Source organism: Mchenga conophoros, linkage group LG20 (assembly GCF_057382185.1).
Source record: "Mchenga conophoros isolate Kocher_MC1m ecotype Shallow Benthic linkage group LG20, M_conophoros_male_GT1.1, whole genome shotgun sequence".
Lineage (NCBI taxonomy): Eukaryota > Metazoa > Chordata > Actinopteri > Cichliformes > Cichlidae > Mchenga > Mchenga conophoros.
This window is the reverse complement of record NC_140545.1, coordinates 21008050-21021143: the sequence shown is the minus strand read 5'-3', so window position 1 is coordinate 21021143 and position 13094 is coordinate 21008050. Positions and strand designations below refer to the sequence as shown.

The window sequence follows — 13094 nt, the reverse complement described above, 5'->3', positions numbered from 1 at the left end:
TACGGACAGCATTGCTAATCATACCTCTTTCCACTAAATCCATCTCTCTTCAAAGATAGCCGTACATAAGACACTGTTCTCTCGGGCCCTTTTCAGACATATAAATCATATGAAATCTCTCTGAAATAACAACTGCTACCTGTGATGTTCACTTTTACACCAAAATACACTGAACAATGCTGGTATACGTTACATGCTTAAATATGACATATGAAGACAGTGAAAGTGTGATTTTTAAATGTACCTATTAGGGTTTATTTCTAGCTCTTGTGCTCCCACTTCACATTACACCTGTTTCAGCATGTATCATTACTTTGCAAGAATTTGTATTTGCATTAATAACTATATTTGAAATTTAAAGTCCATCTTCATCTTATATTGACACACAGTTTCCTGTGATATTTTTTTAGATGTACTATTGCCAACAAAGATAATTCACTGGTTTCTGTTGCAGCACGTTGTGCAGTGGATTTTCTTTTTATTTAACCTCACTTCTAAACTGAAACATGTCTCCGAGCCTGTAATTTGTGTTTACTAGAGATTTGGCAGCGCTCGTCGTGCATGAAAACCCTGTTTGTTAATGTCACTTGTAAGTTTTATTCACAAAACTTCACCCAGCGAGTTCAGCAAGCAGCGAACACGTAAATAGTGTTTTGCACTGGCAGAATGAAAGTGTTTCATGTTTGCATCACATTAGGTAAGGATGACATACCACATTGTACTTTTTTCCCATATAAATGTTTTGCTTTTTAAGATGTTAGAGATGGCCTTTGTTTTCCTTATCCTTTACCAAGAGATCAGACAGTTTTTGGTCATCATTTATTTATGGTGCTAGACATTAAAAAAAATATCATTTATACAGGAATTTGAAGTCTCTCTGGAAAGTAATCAGTGTTTACCACAAGACTTTTTTTCCAGATCCAGACCCATGTAGACACATCCCAAATTAAAAAAATAAAGCATGCTAAAATGTTGAAAACAATAATAAATGTAATTTTCAGCAATCTTTATGATCCATTATCCACAGCGTAATTGATTTGCTCTATGGCAGTATTTTAGAGCGCAGACCAACGTCTACACAAGTCCCTAGCAGGGACTCGTGTTGCTTCATTTGTCAGCCTGCTTTCTTTCTCAGGGGATACGTTGATGAATTTATCGCTTTCATTTTCACTATTGATACATGAAAAACTTTCTTCTTTACAGAGAATAACTGGTAGCAATTAGATTTAAATACACTCCATGACAAATCTTAAAACCAATATGCAAAAATCAACCATCCATGCTCTTGATTAACAAATTGTGACCACATAAATACAGTCATCTGCAATGATGAAAGTTAATTGACTGAAAAACAACCAGATGATAAGGTACCAGACAGGCCCGTTTCTTAGAAAAAGGATATTCAAAAAGACAATCTGTCAGTAACATACAATTAAATATTATTTCACAGTGACTTTGTGTAGTCAGTCTTTTCAGAAAACACTTATGAGGGTATTAAGATATCTTACGGCGCTGATTAATACAGTAAGACCAAAGCATCTATCCTTGTACTCATCACTTCCATACTCGTGACTTTTCTTACACCTCTCTTCCAGTCTTCATTAAGTTCTCTATCATATCTTTCTCAATAGCCCAGCTGTAGTTATAAAAAACGTACAATGTGTGTGTGTTTCTAATTGGCTGGTGTTGTAACTTGTTTGCCCTGTTTGACCTGCATTGTGCTGTAAGCATTCTAAATTAATTAACATGGCTTTGAAATTGATCTCAAAGTGTAAGTCTAAGCATTTGCTCATGAACGCTGTTGGCCACAATTGTTAGCATGTCTTGTCATTTATTACCAAATTAAATCATAACAGACATATTTGAGAGAAAAAGGACCATGTTGTGTTACTGGCCTGCATATTCCTCCGTGGATTCTTGGCAGGATGATAGAAAATTGTGGGGGGAAAAAAGAAATTAGCAAAAAAAGATGGTTCTCTTGGTGTTATGGTATGCATGCCAATAGTGTTTTCCAGGGCTGAAAAGAGCAAGGCAACCTTTCCTTAAATCAAGGACATTTCTTTATTGTGCAGACCATGCAAATCAGAGTGTTTGGGCCTCACTGGTGGCAGACAGGCAGGAAGGGAGGGATCAGAGAGGCTCTTGTCGGTGCAATTGTGTGACTCTTAGTGAAAGTGACACCTCATCAATTCTGTGCATATTTTTGGCACCGGCTCAGCATGCTTAATGCACTAATTTCCCACATTTTATGTTTAAGGAATATGAGCAGTTTGGTAGCTTGGCTTCTAATGTTCATTTGAGCCATTATTGTGCAACGTACCCCACAGTTATTTTTCTTTCATAGCGCTCTTTAGGCTGGAAAGTTTGGCCTCTTGTGGGAAAACTACAGCTATAGTGGGTTATAGCTATAGCCCACTATAGCTGTAGTTTAACATGGATGGATAACTTGGATGTGTATGTCATTTTTAAGCAAAAAACCTTCTTGTTCCTTGACTTTTAGGGTTCTTGTTTTATGCTATAATTACATGGATAAGTTTAGATAGTTGAAAATGGACAAAACAAGATATTTAAATTCATTTAAATGCACTAATAAATAAACATCCTAGTTTTGGGATTTTAGTCTGTTGTTAGGTGTTTATGAGTATATATTATAATTATAATATAATATATATAATGCTTAAATCAAGTTTTGTGGTATAATTTAAATGTTATTATTGTGAAACTATGGGTGTTCCCATGATATGGGATATGATATAATGCTGTAGGTGCTTTAGGTGTAAATGCTACAAATAGGTCATTTTGACCCATTGATGTTTGGTTCTTTGACAACATGGTGATGTTATAATATCTGATATAGATAAGAACCTGCAGGGAACTTAGCTGCACCTGTGTGCCAATTTCAGTTGTTCAGCTCCTGATTGTTTCGAGTTTGCAAACAAACGATTAGAGATTTTTATGTAAGCTAATAAAATGTGTGCAAAGATTCATCTGTTTCCAGATTTTTAGGGTTTTTGTTGTTTTATCATAGAATTACATGGACAACTTTGGATTGTTTTGTCCACTGTCTAAATAATGAGATTAAAGAAATGTGGATTTTTTTGTTCTGCTTTTATAACAACACAGAACATTAATTTGATATAAATCATGTAATTTGCTATTAAATCACATCAGCTGTAATTTGCATAACATTGGTTTAAAATGGAGCACTGTAACAAAAAATAATTTCCCCCAGGGATCAATAAAGTATTCTGATTCTGATTCTGATTCTGATAATTTATTTAGCATTTTGCAGTACATTAATCGTGTCTCTTATTTATGCACATCCAAACATCTGGTGAACCTCTGATTTTGATTTATTTCCATTCCTAACATGTCTTAATAACTACTTATAAGTTGCACCTAACATAAAAAGGAATTTTTATAAAGAAATTGGTTGCTTATCCTTCTTGCAGCCCACATCTCATTAGAGTCATATGTTTTACTGTTGTTTAAGTCTAGGATTGTTCTGTTTCACTCTGTTTCAGAAGCTCACGTCACACATCTCTTTTTTTTTTTTTTTTGTGAAAGTGAATGAGGATACAACTTGCTGGTTGAAAACTTTAATCTGAAAAGAGAATGAGTCGGGGCTGTGGTGTTGCCAGTGAGGTGAAGTGAAGCTAATGTAGAACTATTCATTTCTATCATTCTCATGATTCCCTTGTGTATTTTCATGAGAAGAAGGTGTGCAGGAATTCATTTCAAGCATTTACTGGAAAATTAGATAAACCAATCGAATCAAAATTCAAGGCAGAGGATGGAAGTTTAGAAGGTTGAATGGTACCCTTGTCAGTAAATCACGAGTAGCGTGCAAGGTACAGATATGCTATCAGCCTTTAAATTATCAATGGGAAAGAAGTACCTGGCTGCTCAAGAGAAAAACATGTTTTTACTGAAAGAAATGGAAAAGGAGGTTGTGATTGAAGTAACACTTTCTTGTGTTGCAATAATCAGTGACATTTCTGTGATTTCTCATCTGTCAAAAATGATTCAAGATCTTAGCACACTTTATAGTGAGCAAGTTGCAAAAGAAAACAGAAAGACTCCCAATGAGTCTATACTTACTTTATTTGAGCAACTGCTTTTTGAGGCTCTCGGGTTAGACAGAGGAGCGAATCTTCATAGAATTCATCTCAGGTCTACAGCCAGCTGCTATTGTCTGGTTTGCTGCTCTGGCACAATGACCCCTATTTTGCTAGACATTTCTGTTGAGATTAGAATCTTTTTAAAGAAGGACATCTTCCACAGGAAGGGCTTTAGGCTTATATCCTTTTCAAGATCAAACAGAGTGAGCCTGATGTTTGGTTATGCCGGCATGGAGGTTTCAGTACTTGAGTTGTGTTGGAGAATTGCTATTTTACCAGGGCTATTTCCCAGATGGACTTTTTGGGTTTTTTTTTAGGTTCACTTTAGACTTCTGAATCAGGCTGTATATCATTATAGGATTCAAAGCAAGTGTCCATTGGGGAGCTACCAGTAAAAGAAAGGAGCTGATTTTATTTAGGATTGACTTTTCTGCTATACTGTTGGACTTTTTGGTCTAAATGGCAACATTTATGATGTGCTATTGGAGTCTTAAAGACAAGAGTGAGTAATATTTTCTACACCAAAACACGTTGGATTAGATCTCTCAGTGTTAGCCTCCTTGGAGAGATTCTGACTTTTAATAAGTAGTTCAAGTGTGACATTATGAAGCATTGATAAACAGAATAAATTTGACAATTGTAGAGAGAGTGACTATATTCCTTGTCACTCCACGTTGAAAAGACGAGGCAGAGGAGTACGGCATGAAGACTTGGTTGAGGGAGGACACTGGGCCTAAGCTGGTGTGACACCCTTAGCCTTTAATGAACGGCACAACGCTCTGAGTACTATGAGCTTCCTTTCAGCTTAGAGGGGACTGCTTCTGAACTGGTGCTGAACCAAAACAGACAAGAGAGCATCAGCTCAGGCCTCCACCGGCCTGCTACACATTTAATGCCCCTGTCGTCAGGAATAATCCTCTCTGCCTCACGCCGCTGCCAGCAGCAACGCAGCGTGGTGCCTACATGCAATATGCCACCGCTCAGGACAGAGCAGGAGAACCAGTAGAAACACTTAGTGGACTCACCGGGCAGCGGGCGTAGCAAGCAGGGAAACAGTGATCACAAACCACAATAAATGAAATTAACTGCGATATCAGATACACTGTCAGTAACACTATAAGATAGGTACAATAATGACAAGCACAATTGGATGCAGTGTGGTGTAATCACTCACTCCTTATCTCCGACTAAAACATAATTTCTGTTAACCCACTCCCTGTCACTGTGGTATCTTGGAACCTGCTGTTTTGATTTTACACAACAATGCCCTTGCTTGAATACAATTACAGAGGGGAAATGAATCATTCTTTATGAATTCATTTGTTCTTTGAGAACTGTAATGATTCTTTTTCAGTGCTTTTTAAAAATATTTTCATTTAAAATATGAAAGGATAGCACAGCGATAGCTCTAAATCTCACAGATGCATTATTGTTAACTTTTCCAGCGAAAGGGTCATTTTAGCTTTTAAAACCCTCCATAATTTCATGCTTGTTTCCCTAGTCGGTTGGAAATAAATACCACAACCACCCAGCTTTGTGGCTTTCTCACTCCAACGTTATGCCCTAAAACGAAATTAATTTCAGGAAGTTTAGTTTGTGTGGGCTGGTGTCAGGTTCATGACCAAAACCAAAGTTTTGGCTTCACTTGCTGTGCTATGTGCAGGCGTGTCAACTTTTTGCAGTTTTTGCGTGCATTTATTGTTCAGTCTTACCACACTCACATCAACAAATGGTCAAAAAAAATGAATGTTGCTCATGCATTTTTATTAATGTAAGTCCTTTGGGCCACCTTCTTCTCTGACTGTGCTGTGTTCCAGCATGCAGCAGGGTTTCCTCCAGGAAATTGGTTAGCGCAGGTGGTAAGTGCTGTCCCCATCTAATCGCACCCGTAGGTGATGCAAGTCCAGCTGGTCAATAAAAACTTTAAACTAAGCAGCAAAGTGCTGTGCAGATTATTTATTACAAAGGAAATGTATGGTGCTGAGCTGAATCAAACAGCTCTTGAAGCGACTTGTTCTGTTATTAGTGTAGTTACTAGATGACAGCTGAAAACATTGTTTGCTTGATTTCCCTGCGTTTTTAATAAGAATGATTTAACGTTTTGTAAGAATAGATCAGTTTCTCCTGACATTAGTGAAGGCACTCTTTATTTTAGATGATATGAGATGCTTGATTTAACAAAAACACTACAGGGAAAAACACCATGTGTCTAACATTATTTTGTAGACATATTAAGCAGACAGACCTGAAGTTATAACTACTGTTTTCAATACTAGCTCAGCCAAACAAAACAAAATAAATTGAGATTTTACTACAAGCCTCAGATTTGAACTTAAAAAAACATGTTAAAAGGCTTGAGCATCCCTTTCAGAATATCCCAGCCTCTTTGAACGCTGTGTGAATGAAAGCTTTCTGTTATGAAATAGACTTATTTGTATTAGAGTGATCTGGTTAAGAGTTATTTCATTCTTCATTCCTGGTTCTGATACATTTCAACCATTACACAGACCTGACCTCGGCCGTCAGTGTTTTCTATGGCCGCTCACCTAATAGAACAGAAGGTTACGCTTGATTAAATGTTTATTTTTATTTGAGCTCCTTGCCATGAAAGGCTTTCTCTGTGGAGAGTAATTAAAATGACTCCCACCAATTGCAAATGTTTACAGAAATGTTCATTAGCTTCTCTGGGGCAATCAGTGAAAATTAAAGGTCATGCTTTTCCATCTATCTGTTTGTTTGTTGTTGCCTTTCTTATCTTTGATTCTACTTTCTGGGTTAGATCCAATGTTATGTTTTGTTGTTTTTTCCCAGTGAGAGGTACCGATAACATGTCAGCGTGTCTAGGTGAGAATCTTTTTAAAGTAAGGTTCAGGTTTTATTTATATCAGCTCGTCATTGAACTACTCAGTTGAGGTTTAGATGGCAAAATGCCTCTGCAGTTTATTCCGGCTGCTCGGGGAGCACATTTATTTAGCCACTGTGCTGCAGTGTGTCAACTTTTCACTTTTCTTTTCAAAGGGTTTTTAATGGGAACACCCATGATAATTTATGTCTGTGTGTGGCGTGGAATGATCCTATACTTTCATCTGCTGTAGTTTCCACTCAATTACAGTTTACTAAATAATATATTTTGCTGTGCTTTTTTCATCACATTTGGCTTGCGAAAGTAGACGACAGGAAGATAAGGAACTGGTGGAGTTTCTTTGGATGGCTGACTTCATAGTAACTTCCTGTGAGCTTGATAGCTTTACTGATTGCTAGTGTTGTAGCGTACTGTGAAGTGTCAATTGCGAGGCCACGATGTAGTGAGGCTGTTGTAATAGGAACCCACCAGTCAGGTCATCCAGGGGGTCCTGTATGCTACAGGAACCCTTTGCTTTTTCCTCTGGATGTGCACATCAAGGCAGGGGTCCTCAGTATCCTCTGAAGACAGGGGTATCCACTCAAAATTGCATGACCTCTATTGTAGCAGATACAGGTCACTCCACCTCCTGTGGGAAGCCTCTAAATTGAACCCAGCTTGTGTCTTCGATTTCTTTCTATTTCTCTCTTCCTCTGGTTTCCCTCCTTTACTCTTATCTTCTGTCTCTTTCCCTTTTCCCTCATGTGTTCACTGAGCTGCAAAGCTATTCAGGCATAGACAGAAAGATTTCTACCTTTCTCTCCGAATTGCTTGGTCAGGATTTTTCTGTGCAGAACCGTTTTGTAATGGAGTTTAACTTTATTTACTAGATAAAGGAAAATGAGTTCTGCATTTGATGTGCACATCTATGCTTCAATAAACTGTTATATTGTTCTATATACAGTAGATGTTCACCTACCTACCTGGCAGCCATGACTGGAATTGCATTGTATTATTATATTCAATATCATGATATTTTCTGTAATCTAAACATTTATTCTTGGAACTTTTTGAGTGTATGTTTTTGTTACTGAATCTGAATAATAAGCATAACTGAATAATACATTTTTCCACCGTGGCCGCAGGGTTATTGAACATGTCTATGCTCATCAGCAGATAAGGAGGTTGCCCATACTGTGAATGATTGGGAAGGTGATTCAGTGGAGTCTAAAAAGTTTTATTTACATAGACTGTAGGCAAGTATCTTGTCTTTTCTTTAGAATTTAGAAGCTGTAACCAATTAAAGGAACAATGTTTCGTTACATTTCTCAGATATATATTCAGAAAAAAGATATTGTATGAAAACAACATAATTTCCCTGATTTCAAATATCTCCAGCACCAATTAACTGATATGAAATTAACAACAAGCAGCTGCTTGCTATTTAAATTGGGGAGAAATAACAGGGATTTGGCCAAAATGGAAACAAAAAGAAAACCTAGACTCAAGTGGAGCTTGAAGAAAACGCTGCTGCTCACAAAGCGAGTACATCAGAGAAAACAAGTAATGAAAGGGACATTTGGTAACACATTGACAAGAGTAGATAAATAAGATGTATGGAAGGAGACGGCAAACAAAATTAATGCCAGCTTTACTCTTACCATTGGTACTCTGTGGAATACAAAAAATGTGGTTTAACATCCTTTGAGAAGTGTGTCAGGAGATTGCTGCATACAAGAAGGCCGCTGCTGCTAGTGTACGCTATGAAATGACTGTGTTTTGAATAATGCATAGTGCTTCAGATAAAGTATTGTTCATGACCAGTGCAATATTGTTCAGTGTGTGTACTTGATGCTTTGGGACCACCGCCTGAACAATTAAGTACAATACATGCTGACATTAGAGTCTAAGAAAACAAGACCAAGACACGGTTTGATCTTTTTTGTATCGCAGGTTATAGAGAATAAGGTTTTCTACTTCAGCCTCAGACTATAAGACAATAACAATATGAGCAACTGAACAATAGACCAAACAACTCTTTTTTTCTGGACTTTGGCCGCTTTTTCATTCATTCATTTGTTTCATTTTTAGTCCAGTCCTCGTACCTAACCATGACAATAAGGTGGCAGTGGTGGTACATTTAAATAAGATACAACTGAAAACTGTACTTACCCAGACTGGCTGACTGGTTATTCAAGTAAAAGCTTCTCCACGAATTCATGCTCTCATAAAAACTAATGAGAGACATGCATATGTTTTCACATTCATTTCAGAATAATAGATGATTTTCACTCCCCTACTGTCTCTTTTCAAGTCGTATTTTTTTCTGTACTTACAAGCAACCTGATTAGTCAAACATCTCTTTACACATAGTGCTGCCAGAGCAGAAAGAAGCAGCTTTGCTCCAAAAGAGGCTCTTACTGTGATTAAAGTGGCACCTATAATTCTAGCATGTGTATGTAAACACTGACATCACACATTTAAGTTTGCTGAGATGTGTAAATCTACTCTGTATCAAACACACATTGTGCTCCCCGTGTGGATTGCTAGATCTACCATATGTTCTAACTGTGCATACTGTAAGTACAAGTGCGGATGATCATTCAAGTAAAGTTTGCTTTATTTAAACTAGGCCACACTTAGAATACTTTCTGTTTTGACACCACACAACCTAGTTTTTCTAGAGCTTTTAACATTTGATGTATAGTTCTGTGCAAAAGTCTTAAATCATCACTCATTTCTTTGTATTTCTTCCAAGAAGCAGCACTTTGTTGTAATTTTTCAAGTAGTCTTGAGCAATCTTTTGAAGTTGTTTTCTTTGGACATTGGCTGCTTTTTCATCCATTCATTTGTTTCATTTTCAGTCCAGTCCTCAAACCTAACCATTTCCAGAAGAATCCTTTAAAAAAAATTAACACTTAACACTGACGTATGAATTATTCAACCATAAAAATGGCACCATACTAAAGGAATGAGCCAGTGTTGTGTCTACACAGGCAAGCTGAATTTGTTGAATTAAAAAAAAGCCCATGCAAGCACAGTTTGGCAGGCATAAAATAGTATTTTTGCCCCAATAAGGTGATTCCCAAAGAGCTATTAGCTGAAAACTTGACATGTCTTGGCATAGTGTATACTGTATTCTTAAAAAAAAAACTGAGAAAGCTTACACTTCAGTTGATATACTGTTCGCTCGTCAGAAATGGTCTCAGTGGAAGGGTTTCTGTCAAGAAGCCTTTCTTAAGGAAGGGAAACTAGGAGAAAAGGCTGAGGTGTCAAATTACACAAGAACTGGCCTTAAAATCAGTGGTAGAAGGTCATATCATATTGTTGCCAGGTGTACTGAAGAGGCTAGGAGAGAGGTCCGACAGTGAGTGTCTATAGCCGTCTGTAAAACATGGTGGAGGCTCTGTCATGGTTTGTGTCTGTACTTCCAACAGCAGTGTAATCTTGTGAGAATTGATGGGATTGGGAGTGCAGAAAAGTCAGATTTCGAACCATAATACAATACCATCTGATTGGCAACAGCTTAATTTTTCAGCATGACAATGGTCCCAAACACACTCTTGAAACCGTACCAGGGTAGAAAAGCACACATTGGAATATATCAGTCATGGCTTTGCCTCCCCCCAACAGCAGTGTGAGATCATCTTGACAGAGAATGGAACAAAAGGCAGTCAACATCCAAAGAAGAGCTTTCAATATTCTTCAAGAAGCCTGGAGAACTATTCCTTAAGACTACTTGAAGAGAATAAAACTTGCCTCACAGAGTTCAGGCTCTGTTAAAGATTAAAGGTGGTCCTATCAAGTACTGACTTTCAAGTTAGTTAGAAATGTACAACCACTATTTTTGCCTCACTTACTTCCTTTTATATTTACATGTTTTAATAAATTTTCACACCTATTTCCCATTTTCCTAGTTCAGACACCTCATTTTATCACAAACTATAGGAGCCAATTGTTAAAATGCAGACTTAACCAGACGTTGTTTTATAACTCAGTCATGCTTTGATAGAGCATCAATCTACTGAAACATCGTCTGCAAAAACAATTCAAATCAAATATTATTCAAATTAATGGTAGTTATGCATAATATTATTATTGAACTGAACCAGACTTTCTGAGTGTGTTTGCTATACAACTCCATAAATTCATGAGCAAGTTCTTGAGATGACCTCTCACCAGTTCTGCAAAAGTTTTTCAAGGCTTAATTATATAATTAATATAGCTAATTACTAAACTTATCTAGATACTATATTTATTTCAGTTTTATAATATTCTTGGTATTTTATACATCTTTTATTGTGACAGCACTGTTTATACATTTTAAGCTCACCAGAATCTCTCTGATGGAGCACATTCGTCTGAACAAACACTAACTCCTTGTGGAAATCTCCAGTAAAATTGTGCCTTTGCTGGGCTGAGGTTTAGTTGAGCTCGCATTTGGAAGGCTTGCCCTTTCAGTTATATTTTTGTTGTCCATTTTTAGATGTTCTAAGTTGTTTCGTAACGCTTCATGTAGCGCAGTATTTGTTCAGCTCTATTGCTTGTCCCATTTTGTATTTCACCAAGGTTAAACAACAGTGCTGGCCGGCAGAAGCACACCATGTATCTTTTTATTTTCGTTGAGAGAGTGAACGCAGAGAGAGAGGCTACTTCAGCTATTCCTCAGAGGAAAGAGGATCTTTTTTTAGAGTATCAAAGGAGCACATCATTTCCACACAACAAAATGTAACATGTTCAGATGGAACTGAGGTCGGAAGATACTTCATCTGGCACCGGAACGAGGAGGCTGCCCTGACTCAGAGTGTATGTTTCACAGACGTTCTCCAGGAAATCCCTTTGATTGTTCTTTGGACTCAGTAGGAGGCCGGGCGTTTGGGTAATCAGTAGAAGGCCACATGGGTTCTTCCGATTCATGGCATCCTTCCGGCTTACCCTGCTCACTTTTTGGTCCATCGCTTTCTATCTCCGTCTCTCTCTTGCTGTCTCTCTTGTTGTGTGTTGGTCTTTGATCTCTAAAGGTCCTTGAGAATAAGGAGCCAGCAACAACAGCAGGATGGGATTCTCTGTGGGCCGGTTTGGATCCAAGCCCATCATGCCCTTTTCTATCTGATGGACAGCTCCAGGCATGACTATGCCTCTATACCCTACTACAATAGTCCTTCATCTGATTAAACCCTTGCTCATTGTCAAAGGAGAACTAGAACTAGGGCTATCATTAACTTTGTTTGTAAGCAGCAGGGACGACTTTAAAATGTAAGCATGTATAAATCATTATATGTCTTAATAATTATTATTTTTTGCTTAAACAGAAGGGGTGTTGCGCTGATGCTTGCAGTTCTGAAGAAACCTGTTTAATGGCACTAGACATTGTCTATCTAAATTTTTATTTTTAGATCTCCTATTGCATGTGAGGCATTTATAGAATTAACAGACAAGAAATCTGAGCATTTGGCAGGCTGACATGACTGTGAATAGACAGCTGCTATTTGCTCCTGTCTAAAATCTGGCTATTTCATCCAAAGGCCATGTTGACTAACTTTGCAAATGTTTATGAGTCCAGTCTCAGATCTTAAAATGAGAGTGCTGTCAAATCACATTTATCCTATTTTAAATGAATATACTGGACTGAACAACATATTGATATTTTATGGCACAATTCTCTTATACTAAAGTGAAATAAAAAATAAACAAATTTAATACAAATAGTCATCAAGCATGTCTGCAGACCTGAAAATACAATAAATAACTGTTTTCTGAGTCTTGGGAGTATAAGGCTCTACTTTATTTTCACTGCTACTGTTGAAATATATCTTACTTTGTATCATTATTCCTACACAGGTCACCCTGACCTTTTGGATTATATATTTGTATTTCAGTGACTCACAATAGTAAAGGTTATTCCCTATAAGTTCATTGTTTTTTTCTTATCAAAGCTGCCCATTCAGGCACCTTGTAGAATCCTGGTCCAGTAGGATTCAGACGTTTTTCGTTGGAAGTCCTTGAGCCCTTTTGTTCCTCTGGGCAGTATGTGAAGTCCCTTTTCTCTTTGAGATGTTTACACATCAATAAAACTGTCTGAATTTGAAAAATAAAGCTGACAAGGACATAATGATCTGTCCCACAGGTCC

The 13094-nt window shown here is 37.4% G+C and overlaps 1 protein-coding gene across 2 annotated transcripts in view; it reads left to right on the top strand.

The window, feature by feature from the left end:
- camta1a (calmodulin binding transcription activator 1a) overlaps positions 1 to 13094 on the top strand; it is a 279957-nt gene that overhangs the window by 12773 nt on the left and 254090 nt on the right. The gene's annotated exons all lie outside the window — the stretch shown is intronic.